Source organism: Chrysochloris asiatica, unplaced genomic scaffold (assembly GCF_000296735.1).
Source record: "Chrysochloris asiatica unplaced genomic scaffold, ChrAsi1.0 scaffold00012, whole genome shotgun sequence".
NCBI classification, from domain to species: domain Eukaryota; kingdom Metazoa; phylum Chordata; class Mammalia; order Afrosoricida; family Chrysochloridae; genus Chrysochloris; species Chrysochloris asiatica.
The window spans coordinates 35,156,914-35,170,432 of NW_006408530.1; the positions used below are offsets into that span (position 1 = coordinate 35,156,914).

General features: G+C 39.7%; 1 protein-coding gene across 1 annotated transcript in view; it reads left to right on the forward strand.

Moving 5' to 3' along the window:
- Positions 1 to 13,519, forward strand: part of NCKAP5 (NCK-associated protein 5) — an 851,304-nt gene that overhangs the window by 458,463 nt on the left and 379,322 nt on the right. The gene's annotated exons all lie outside the window — the stretch shown is intronic.

A 13,519-nucleotide genomic window follows, 5' to 3' on the forward strand; every position in this document is an offset into this window, starting at 1 on the left:
ATATTTTATAAATGTTGGTATGTTCCAATTTAGTTGTGTTTGAATGAATGAACTGATTCGAACCAGGCCATAGCCCTGGTTCTCAGTGCTGGGAACGATTCAGTCACCTCTAGGTTGGGATACAACATTCACTTTGATGTAATGCATTCTTTTTTAAAGTTTTTATTTTGAATTGTATGAAAGTTTACAGAGCAGATTATCAGTTTTGTAGTCAATAAATCATATGTTGTTTCATTGCAATGATTATAATCCCCTCCATGTACTATCAATCAACAGTATTTAATTTACCTCTATTACTTTTTTTTTTAATGTATGCACATGCATACAAAACAGAAAACACACATTCAGTTAAATGTTCCACAGGCACACAAGGCTTTCTCACTCCTTGGGGCTAGAGCCCTCAGCTGCTCTATCCCTCGCTGCCATCTTCTCTGCCACTGTCTGTGCTGATGCCACTTTTCTGGTTAGGAACCTAAAATTTACTCATGCTCTTCCCTATGGGTTTCTATTTGTGATTGTTGTAGAGTGATTTGTGATTGTTATGATGGATTGTAGAGTAGTTGTAGTGAAACACTAGAGACACCCATAAAAAAGTTAAAGCGCCCTGTGGGGCAACTGAGCCTGGGCACTGAAGGAAGGGTGTTTCACACAAAAGGGAAGCATAAATAAAAACCCAGTGGTGTGAATTTTCACTGCAGGTTCATATAAGGGGAGAACCTCAAGGTAACTAACTGAATGTAGGCAGCTCTCGGATTATGCCTGATTCATGTACAGCTTCTGCTTGCCCTTTAATGTTATGTAAATTTGCCCTTGAACCAACCCTACTAGCAACAAATTTCCCATCATAATCACATTCCCTTGCTGCACATATAGCTTTTAAATCATTGAAAAGGCTTAGAGCTTTTTCTTGCACTAATGTAAGACTAAATGAGAACCCTATGCACCTGCTCCTCCACCTTGCTTAAAAATACTTTAAAAAAATTTTTTTTTAACTTGCAAATTTTAAAGAAACAGGATTGGATCTCACTCATACTTCCTTGGGCTGCCATTAATGGCCTGTGTGAGAGAAAATTTTGACCATGGTATAAAGAATACATACCAAAGTCAGATGAGGTTAGGGCTTGCATGCTGTGCTCATGAGTCTGGCTTTGCACTTTGGGCCACATACAGTCCAAGGATGTCCTTAGGGAGTGAGGTAACAATCCCACTTATCCATGACTGTTTATCATCAGCAAAGCAGCGTGGCCAAGGACTGGCCCAAGTTGGCAGCACAAAAGAGAAGATTCAGACAGTGTTGGAATAGGAAATACTTCAGAACTAGAACAAGCAGTCCATACAGCTAAATTTTAGGAATTTAATAAGAATGACTTTAAATCACAAATTGTTGTTGTCAAGTGCCGTTAAGTCAGTTCCTTCCTCTAGCAACACTGTATAGGGTTTCCAAGGAGCTACTGATGTGCTTGAACCACCGACCTTGTGGCAAATTGACTTTGCAGTCTAGTGCATTAACCCACAGCACCACACAAAATCACAAATAGAGACCTAATGTTCACTGCAGTGGGTGAGAAGCTAAAAAGCTAATAAAGAAAAGGAAGTAGGTAAATTTGATGCGATCATTGAGGTTTTATTTTTTCTGGCTAAAAAATAAATGGTTTGGGAAGGCAGGCATATCAAGCTGGATGTTAAGGATAATTTCTCACTAATATACATGAATTCATGAATTCTGACTTTGCTTCAGTGCTCCTCAGCCTGATTTGTATGTGATAACCAATCGGAGGAGTCTGGTAAAAATAAAAATCTCATCTGAAATTTAGAAATGTAGGCATATTTAGCCTTTAAAAAGGCTGTGTCATAAGAGTTGACTTTTGAAACATAAAAGTAGTTAATTTGTGAAGATGGTGACAACTGTTCTTCATCCTCAATGAAAACAATGCAAGGAGTTGTCGTAAGTTACCTTAGAGGAGACACACATTTACTCCATAAAGACAGTAGAAGAATCTCTGACATCCATTTCTGGGGAAAGCATTTAGAGTCTTCTTGAGAGCAGGTGGTGGGGTAGTGGTCTTTTTTCCTAAGAATGCTGTTCTGATGAGTACAGGTGGTTTCTTAAAGTTAAGATGTGGTTTTGAGATGTCTCCTAGTATTAAATCTACTTGGGTAGGAAGTAGTAGTTTGTGGAAGTGGGACTTGATTCTGCATTAAATGGTTCTTGGCTCCAGAAACAGTCAGACACGTTTGAAATGTGACTCAGGTAACAGGAGGCTTTATTAGAACTAAATAATTTAGCATCTTTTTTGAGCTATTCCTGATGTCCTCATCGTGACTCTATTTTATCCAGGCTCTTGTCGTTTTCTGGTCATTGTAGTCTGATCTTTCGACAAGCTGCTGGACAATTCTATGGGGTAGATATTTAATGTTATCATCAGAATTCATTTTCTTCAACTACATGTTACTTGGAAAAACAGAACATTTCTTAAAAAATGTGCTTTTAAGACTATTTCTTCCTCCATAATCCAGTCTATTCGTTTTGGAAAATTAGCTCTTTCCTCTAGGGAGAAGACAGTTATTAACTTGAATTAATGCTTCACAGAGTGGATTTTTTCCTTCTTGGCTCTAATTGGCCTCGGGATCTTTATCTGCAAAATGGGAGAGGAGCATGGGCTTCATGACTCATAGAGGTCATTTATGTAGTCAGCAAATGTTTATGAGCTTCCATTATGTACTAGGGATAATGAACAGACAGAAGGGAAATGGAGGTATTGCTGGAAGGCTCTGAGTTGTAGGGAGGTCTACTTCATGTCACAAATTCTAGTATTCTAAATATGGCTAGGGAGCATGGTGGCCCCGTAGGATAAACACTTGGCAGTGTGAGCCCACCAGCTGCCCTGTGGGAGAAAGATGAGGCTTCCGGCTTCTGCAAAGACTTACAGTCTTGGAAACCTCTATAGTGTTGGTATTAGTCAGACTGACTGGATGGCACCTAACAACAACAACAACTAATATGACTAATGAGCCCTAGTTATGCAGTGCCTAAGTGCTTACTGCCGGCCCAAAATTCAGTACTCAGTGGTTCAAACCTGCCAGCTGTTCTGTGGGAAAAAGGTATGACAGTATGCTTCTGTAAAGATTTTTGTTACATGCTGTGGAGTCGGTTCTGACTCATAGGAACCGTGTATAACACGGATGGGGAATCTATGTTCTGCCAAAATTTATTACATCATTCTTGGGTCATGAAAAATTATCAACTTAAAAATCAGCCTGCTATATTTGGTCAAACATTTAACTCACTCCTAATCAAATGACGTATTGCTTTAGGCATATCTACTGTACAAGACCTTTTTAAATGTTGAAGAGCAGAGATGTCAGGTTGAGGACTAAGGTGCGCCTGACCCAAGCCATGGTATTTTCAATAACCTGATATGCATGCGATAGCTGGACAGTGAATAAGGAAGACCATAGAAGAACTGATGCCTTTGAGTTATGGTTTTGGAGGAGAATATTGAAAATGCCATGGGCTGCCAAAAGAACCAATAGATCTGTTTTGGAATAAGTGCAGCCAGAGTGCTCCTTGGAAGCCATGATGACCAAACTTCATCTCTCATACTTTGGACATAATTGTCAAGGAGGGACCAGTCGTTGGAGAAGGATATCATGTTTGGTAAGGTGGAGGGTCAGAGAAAAAGAGGAAGACCCCCAACGAGATGGATTGGCCAAGTGGCAGCATCGATGGACTCAAGCGTGACAACTGTAGTGAGGTTGGCCCAGTATTGGGCAGTGTTTTGTTCTGCTGTGCATAAGGTTTCTATGGGTCGGTACCAACTCGATGGCACCTAACAACAACAATGTGAAGGTTGGAGTCCTGGTGTGGCTCTGTGGGTTAATTCGCCAGACTGCAAAGCCATTTGAAGTGTAGGGTTGGCGGTTCAGGCTCACCAGCTTCTCCTTGGAAACCCTAAACAGGATTGATATGGGTCAGAACTGACTCAATGGCACTTCACAACAACAACAACAAGAGCAACAACAACAATGTGATGGTTTGGTCTCTGGTGTGGCATTGTAGGATCAGCACTGGATTGAGAGCCATGTAGTTGGAAGTTCAAACCTACCAGGTACACCTCAGAAACCCTATACAGGGTTGCTAGGAGTTGGAACCGATTCTACAGCACCGAAACAACAACAATGTGATGGCTGGAACTGTGGTTGCCTTGGCATGGTCAGACCAAATGATTTTGTGGACCTTATATGGCCCGTGGGTGGCCCACACCTGCTGTATAAGGTTTTAGAGTATTTAAATCTATACAGGAGCAGAAAGCCTCATCTTTTTCCTATAGAGCAGCTAGAGGGCTCAAACCATGGACTGTGTGGTTCACAGTCCATTGCTTAACCTATGGAGCCGCAGTGCTACCTCTGTAAAGGTTACAGCTTTGAAAAACTCTATGAGGCAGTTCTACTCGGTCCTATGGGATACTGTGAGTCGATTGCTAATAGTAGCACAATGTTGTTGTTGTTGTTAAGTGTCGTTGAGTCGGTTCTGACCCACAGTGACCCTGAACAGGGTTTCTGAGACTGTAAATCTTACGGGAGCAGAAAACCTCATCTTTCTCCCGCGGAGCAGCTGGTAGTTTCGAACTGTTGACCTTGTGGTTCGCAGCCCGATTCATAACCACTACACTACCAGAAGCACAATAGGTTCTGCAAAATGTATGTGATAATACTAATAAAGTATAGCGTTGACAGCGCCACAAAAACAAATTCTGGGTTTGGTGTAAGAGCTGGGAAACTTCACTGCTTCATAATACTTGTTGTCGTAAGCACACATGACAGAGTTTCCCAAAAGTAGCCAATGGCCTATGTCATATGAAGTGTAGGAGCATGGGAAAGCTGGTTTTATTTTCATTTTCTATCATGAAAGTGTTTGTTCCGGGGCTTACTATCTTGGAGCTAATATAACAATAGCAGAGTAGTACTTTCTGTGTGCCAAGTCGATGCTAGTTACTCTGCATGAATTAAAGGATGGTTGTATTTTGTTCAAGGGTGTTTTTCTTCAGACCGCTCATCATTTGACTCTTGTCTGATTTATCACTGGGGTAATTCAGCATGGATTGTCTTCAAGGACAACGCATGTTTCTGTTCAGCAGCTGGCGTGGCCCTAGCGTGTAGCAGTCAGTGCTTTACAGTCCGTCAGCTTGGCCATTATGCAGTCAGTGAATTTTGTCATTTGGGAAATTTGCATCATGTCAAGTTTTGTGCATGAAGTGTTATAAATAACTTTTCTGTTGTCACAGTTTCAAATATGCCTATAGCTCAGAGTCCTTTAAAGGGACTAGACTGGAACTCACTGAGTCCTCACAACAACAGTGTACAGGAGGCTCTGTGGCTATCCTCACCATGCAGATGTGGACAGAAGACTCAGAGAAAACAACAGCCAGGAAGTACCCTAGAAGGGATTCCAACCCTGGTCCTTCAGGTCTCACAGCCTCAGCTTCCACACTGAGGAAGTTTGGAGAGGTTGGATGATTGGTGCAAAGTTACCCAGCCAATTATTATTTCAGTCAGATACTGAAACTTTCCACTTTCTCCCTAGAATGCTCAACAATATGTTTAGCCATCCATTCATTCTTTCATCCATTCATTCAAATAGCATTAACCATGCACTTACTTATCTAATTAGGTTTCATTTGTTTTTTTGCTATGAATTGAGTTATGTTCCCCTAAAAATTTGTGTTTATAAATCCTAACTCGTATGCCTGTGATTGGGAATGGGCTGTTTTTGTTCTGTTACTGAGACCGGATTGATGTAGATCTCTTCTGAAAATAAAAGAGATTCAACAGGCAAGTAAAAGAAGCAGAGATGGGAGAATCTAGAAAAACTGGATGTTCTCAAGAATGCAGTGGAATGCATAGAGATCAATATCCTAGACATCAGTGATTTGAAATGAATAGGTATTAGCCATTTTGACTCAGATAGTCATGTGGTTTACTATGCCAGGAATGACAAATTCAAGAGAAATGATGGTGCATTCATCGTTAAAAAGAACATTTCAACATCTATCTTGAAGTACAACACTGTCTATGATGGGGTAATATTTCTATACCTACAAGGACAACCAATTAGTACAACTATTATTCATATGTATACACCAACCACCAAAGGCAATGATGAAGAAACCCAAGAATTCTAGTAAGTTCTTCAGTCTGAAATTGATCAAACATGTAGTGAAGATGTATTGATAATGACTGGTGATTGGAATGTGAAAGTTGGAAACAAAGTAGAAGGATTCGGAGGTGGGATATACGGCCTTGGTCATCGAAATGACATTGAAGATCATGTGATAGAATTTTGCAAGAACAGTAATTTACTCGTTTCCAATATGTTTGCTCAACAACATAAATGCTGACTATACATGTGGACCTCGACAGATGGAATGCAAGGGATAAAATTGACTATATCATTGGAAAGAGATAACAGAGAAGCTCTCTATCTTCAGAAGCAGACTGTGAAACAGAGCATCTCAATTGCTCCTATGCAAGTTCAGGTTGAAGCTAATTAAAATGCAAACTAGTCTGTGACAACCAAAATATGACCTTGCTTATATCCTGCCTGAATTTAGAAACCATCTCTAGATTTGATGCATTAGACACTAATGACTGAAGGCCTGCCATGTTGTGGGATGACATCAAGAGCATCATACATGAAGAAAGCTGGAAAGTAACAAAAGACGAAAATAGATGTCCAAAGAGAATTTGAAATTTGCTTTTGAATGTAGAGTAGCTAAAGCAACTAGAATAAATGACAAAGTAGAAGAACTGAACATAAAATTTCCAAGGGCAGCTCCTGAAGACAAAGTATTATAATGAAGTGTGGAATGATGTGGAGTTAGTAAGCCAAAAATGAAGAATATGCACAGTATTTCTCATGCAAAAGAACTGGAAACAAAACAAAACAAATAAACAACAACAAAAAACAAGCCTTGATTTCCAATATTGGAGGATTCCATGGGCAAAATATTGACCAATGCATAAAGCATCTAAAGAAGATGAAAGAAATACATAAAGTCACTCTACCAAAAAGAATTGGTTGATATTCATCCACTTTGAAGACCAACAGTATTGAAGAGAGGAATAAAAACGTCACTGAAACATTAGCAATAAACAAGGCACTGTGACTAGATTGAATGTCAGTAGAAATTTTTAAACAAACTTATATAGCACTAGATGCAACCACTCATCTATGCCCAGAAATTTGAAAGATGGCTACCTGGCCAACTGACTAAAAGAGATCTATATTTGTGCCCATTCCAAAGTAAGGTGATTCAGCAGAATGTGGAAATCATTATAAATAACAATTTCACATGCAAGTAAAATTTTGCTGAAGATAATTTAAAAATGGTTGGCGCCGGCACATTGCCTAGTTGCTGCCGAAATTTAAGCCAGATTTAGAAGATGTGGAACAAGGGATATCATGCTGATTTCAGATGGATCTTGACAGAAAGAATAGATCACTAGAAATCTGTTTACATGTGCTCTGTTGACTGTACAAAGCCATTTGACTGTGGGGATCATAACTGTGGACAATATTGAGAATAATAGGAATTCTAGAACACTTAATTGTGCTTTTGTGAAACCTGTATATAGACCAAGGGGCAATTGTTCAAATAGGGCAAGGGGATACTGCGTGCCTTAAAATCAGGCACCATGGTAGCAGGGTTGTATACTTTCACCACACTTAGGCTGTGTGCAGAGCAAATAATCCAAGAAGCTGGGCTACATGAATGAGTACTTGGTGTCAGAATTGGAGGAAGGCTCATTATCAACCTTCTATATACAGATGACACAAGCTTCTTGCTGAAAGCTGAGGACTTGAAATTCTAACTGATCAAAGACTATGGTCCTCTATATGGATTACCATTCAATGTAAATGACACAAAAATTCTCACAACTGCATCAGTAAAGAACATCATGAGAAAATTTGAAGTTGTCAAGGATTTAATTTTACTTCGATTCATAATCAGCACTCATGGAAGTGGCAGTTAAGAAATCAATAGGTGTATTGTATTGAGCAGATCTGCTGCAAGACTTGTTTAAAGTGTTACAGAGAAAGGAGGTCACTTTGAGGACTAAAATAAGCCTGAACCCAAGCCATTGTAGTTTCAAGTGCCTTATTTGCGTGTAAAAGCTAAACCATGAATACTGAAGACTGAAGAACTGATGCATTTGTATTTTGATACTGGGAAAGAATATTAAAAATACCATGGACTGCCAGAGAACAAACAAATCTATCTTGAAAGAAGTACAGCCAGGGTGCTCCTGAGTACAGAGGATTGCAAGACGTTGTCCCACATACTTTGGACACCTTATAAGGAAGGGTCAGTCCCTAGAGAAGGAAGGATGTCATACTTGTTAAGAGGGGCAAGGAGCCATGGGAGTTTTGTGGGTTGTGAGTTGGGATTCTAACTTAAAGGTCAGCAGTTCAAATCTACCAGTCAGTTCATGAGAGAAAGATGTTTTTTTGCCCCTGAAACAGCCTCAGAAACTCTATACAACATGGTCACTGTGAATCCAAACATTTGACAGCATACAACCACCACCATCACCACCAAAGCAGACAGTCAGCAATAAAGAGGAAGCTCCCCCAACAACATGGATTGATATAGTGACTACCACAATGGGCTACACAACAACTTTGAGGATGGCGTAGCATCTAGCCGGGCAGCGTTTTGTTCTCTTGTGCCAAAGGATCTTTATGAGTCTGCTCTTGAACACTTTAAAGAAGTCTTGTGCAGCAGATTTGCCTAATGCAATAAATACATTGTTTGCTTTCTTGACTGCTACTTCCATGAGTGTTGATTGTGAATCCAAGCAAAATGAAGTCCTTGACAACTTCGATTTTTTTCCTACATTTATCATGATGTTATTTATGGTCCGGTTGTAAGGTTTTTTTTAATTTTCTTTACATTGATATTTTCTTTACATTTTTGTAAGGTACCTTAACTATACCAGCTGCTCCTCAAAAACCTTATACAGGGTTGTTATGAGTGGGGACAAACTTGAAGGCACTTAATAACAACAACTATGCATTAGAATAGTTGTTGTTAAGTGCTGTCCAGTCGATAATGACCCATAGCGGCCCAGTAGAGGGTTTACAAGGAGCAGCTGGTGAGCTTGAACCGCTGACCTTGCAGTTCAGACAACTTTGCAGTCTGACACATTAGCCCACAGTGCCACACCAGGACTCCATTTTTGTTGTTGTTGTTGTTGTTAGGTGCCATCAAGTCGATTCTAGACTCCATTTAGGGAACCTTAAAAAAGGAATTTTTGTGACATGGTAAAAGGCAATTTTGAGGTCAATCCAATGTCATTTTTTAACAAAACTCAAGTGGACATCTTCCCAAATCATTGAAGCATTGCAGTAAATCTATGGGAATGCTGCCCCCACATGAAACAGCAGTGTTTAGATACATAAAGTATTTTAAGGAAAGCCTCAAAGATAGGGCAGACCATCAACCTCAATGAATAAGGAAACTGTGACTGAATTCCTGAAACTGGTAGAAGACGATCATCTGATCAATGGTGGTACAGTTGTTGTTAAGTGCCTTTGAGTCAGTTCTGACTCACAGAGACCATGTATAAGGTTTCCGAGGCTTTTATATATTTGTGGGAGCAGGAAGCCTTACCTCTTGCAGAGAGACTGGGGGACTCAAACTTTGGACCTTATGGTTTGCAGTCCAGTCGTTACTGTATGGAGCCACTGTGCTCCCATTGATGGAGTAGCTACGGACATGGTTTAACATTGTAAGTTTTAAGCAAACATCTTTGCTTCAGGAAGCTATTGGCTGGATGGATGCCAGACTATTGCCTGAAGATCAGCTAGCTTTCAGAGCCTATCTGTCCATACATCTTTTAAGCAAGATCAAAGTGAATGAAGACAATTTTGTGCAGTGAATTGTAACCAGGGATGAGTCTTGGATTTACCAGTACAATGCGGAGAGCAAGGTGTAGTCAATACGGAGGTTTCTGACAGCATCTGCTGGGCAATCAAATTCAAGGCAGAGAGGTCAGCTGTAAAGCTTATGGTGACTATTTCTGGGGACTCCAAAGGAATATTCATAATAGGATTTGTCAGAGGGCACAGGACATTCATAAGGGCTTACTATGAATATTTTTAAGAAAATTGAAAATTGCATTAGTGAGAAAAAGGCCAGCAAAGTTGCACCTAGGGATTTATTTTTCTCCATCACGACAATGCACCTGCTCTATTTTGGAAGTTAGCAAGGGCTTTCCAACAAGAATTTCATAGGGAAACCTCACCCCCTCAACCTTCCAGCCTTGTTCATGACCATGATTTTTTTGTACTGCAAGCTCAAATAATATTGAAAAGCAACACAATTTGAGTCCCTTGAGGGTGCTAAAAGTGCTGTGTTCACGTGGTGTAAATGGCAGAGTGCAGAGTTCTTTGGTGGAAGGGATAGAGATGGAAACATCATCTTCAGAAGTGTATAGACCTAGATGGAGGATCTGGTGACAAACAGTCACTACACATTTTGATATTTTTGTTAAATAAAACATTTTATAATTTTATAGCAGTACTTTTTGACTTGCCCTTACATGCGTTCCTAGGAGAAATGCATTTCATTAGGGAAAACTAAAGGATCTATGAAATTGTCATTGGAACCAAACTGTCTTCCAATGTTATTTTTTCTTTCTCCAGCTCCTTGTTTTCTTCAGGTGCTTTGAGATTTCTTATTTGTCATGTTATATATTCTTGTCACTCACGTCACCATTTTGTTCAATTAAGTCAGTTAGGAAGCTAATGTTATTTAAAAAAAAAAAAATCATGGTTAAACATGATAAGGCAATTAAGTGTAAAGGAAATGGAGCAGTCTGTTGGAGGGGGACATCTGTCCAAACATTTAAACACAGATAACCTTAGTAAGATATGAATAATCGTAACATTAGCGACAGCTATACCCTGTTTACAGTCCTCTTTTGCCCATACCTATCTTCCTTGCTTCCTTGTTCTAGCTTTACTTTTCCATATGCAATGTGAACTGAATCCACATTAGCTAATTTGTTTATGAGAGGATTGTATGAATGAATAGAAACATTAAATGGGGAAAACACCTGCATTATTGATATACTTTTCCCACTTTTAAGATTTATGATCTCAGACAGTCACTTAAAATCTCTGGGCTTCTTGGTTTTTACACTAGTGGCATAAGAGGTTTTGAACTAGTTTAGGGATCATAAACTCTAAAGCCTGTAGTCGCTAAGTAATATAAATGGTTGATGTGGGCCTGGAAAGTGAGAAATCAAAGTCTAGGTGTACTTTCTGTTTTTTCTACTTTGGATAGGGAAATGGGTAGAGAGAAGATTTTGTAACCTTTCGTTTATTTATTTTCTTACTTAAAAGACAGAAATCTTGCCTTGGAAAGTAGTAGAGAACAGTATACACTGGCCATCCTCTGTCTAGCCTAAAGGGAGCGCCATAACTCAACTGCTCAGGATTCAGAGGACTCGGAAATACACACCAGTAGACACATGGCTATGCCTTTTAGAAAGAAATGAGAGATTGAAAGATCAGATTTATATGGGAAATTTCTTAGTCTTTAAACGAGAACTTTAAAAAATACATATATTATGTTGTTAGATGCCACTGGGTTGGTTTGAACTCCTAGTGACCCTGTGTACAACAGAAGGAAACTCTGCCCAGTCCTGCGCCATCCTCACAGTCCTTCCTATGATTGAACCCATTGTTGTAGCCATTGTTCAGTTGATCTCCTTGAGGGTTTTCCTCTGACCCTCTATTTGTTCTAAGCATGGCATCCTTCTCCAGAAACATGTCCAAAGGACATGAGTTGAAGTCTTGCCATCCTTGCTTCTAAAGGAACATTCTGGCTGTACTTTTCCCATCTAAGATGTTTGCGTTTTCCTGGTATATTTAATATTCTTCATAAATGCTGTAATTCAAAGGCATCAAGTTTTCAGTCTTCCTTCTTCATTGTCCAGCTTTTGCATGTATGAAATGCCATTGGAAATACCAAGGATTGGGCCGGGTTACACCTTAGTCTTCAAAGTGATATCTTTGCTTTTTAATACTCAAAAGACATCTTTTGCCGCCAATTTGCCAATTAAAGTATATATTCGCTGCTGCTTCCATGAGTTGTGTCATCTGCATATTGCAGGATGTTCATGAGTCTTCCTAACACTGCATTCTTCTCCATATAGTCCAGATTCTCAGATTATTGGTTCAGCATACACACTGAATAATAAGTATGGTGAAAGGATACAATCCTGGCATACATTTTCCTTAATTTTAAACCATACAATATCCTAGTGTTCTATTTGAACAACTACCTCTTTAACAGGTCTATTTACAGGTTCCACAAGAGGACAGTTAAGTGTTGCCGAATTCCCATTCTTCACAATGTTGTCCACAATTTGTAATGTTCAACACACTTAAATGCCTTTGTATAGTAAGTGTAACATGATAAATGTTTTTCTTTTATTTTGTTTCCAGTCAAGATCTATTTAAAATCAACAATGACATTCCGCATCCTCTTCTGAATCTGATTTGAATTTCTAGCAGTTCGTTGTCAATAGACACTTTTTTTTTTTAAATGTCTTATTGTGAATTATGCGATAGTTTACATGGGAGAACGTTAACTTTACATCCATCCTATCATATACTGTTTCATTGCCATGGTTACAATCCCCTCCATGCATCATCAACCAACCAAAGGGTATACACTGCAAGCCTATCCCCCAGTTGTCAGCACACAGCCCTTCTCCCTTTCTGGGTCTAAAGTCCCCAGCCCCTCCATCTCTCCACATCACCATCTCCACCTCCATCTCTAGCATCACTGCCACTCTGGGTAAGGTCCCGCTTTCCCCTCTTCTCATTTGATGGTTCCAGGGACCTCCGCTCCTAGACTGCAAAGTCGATCTCTCCCCTCCTTTTGCTACAAAATGTCTACCTTTATATTTCCAACACTCACAGTCAGTCCTGAGAACAATTATTCATTACTGTATCACAAGCGACTTATCCCCATCTCCCTTCATCAGCCCCACCTAGACAGATTGGATATTACTTGGTGGAGATACTACCTTCCTCTGTGCCCTCTGGATCTAGGTTCCCTCTTGAAAGCTTGCAAGCCAGTCACTTCTTGCCTTTATAGCTCCCCAACCCCCATTTTGGGTAGCCAATGTCTAAGTTTCCCATCCTTATCTACTCTGTGTATGGAGGGGTAGGAATAATCCTTGTTATAAAGATTTGTTCCCTCTTTTAAGCTACTGCATCCATAGGTGTAGGTCAAGTTCATCAAATTGCATCAGATTATTTTTTTTTTCCTCTTCTTTCTTCTTCTAGTTGAACTCCGATCATGCAGTCATTGAAGCTAGGTCAAGTGGGTATTATGTGCAAGTGTGGGTTTTCTTGTGCATATGCCCACTCTTCTTATCAGCTAGATGCTTCTCCTCTCTAGTCCTCTGTGGCTATGTCACTGACTCTGGGACCAAGAGT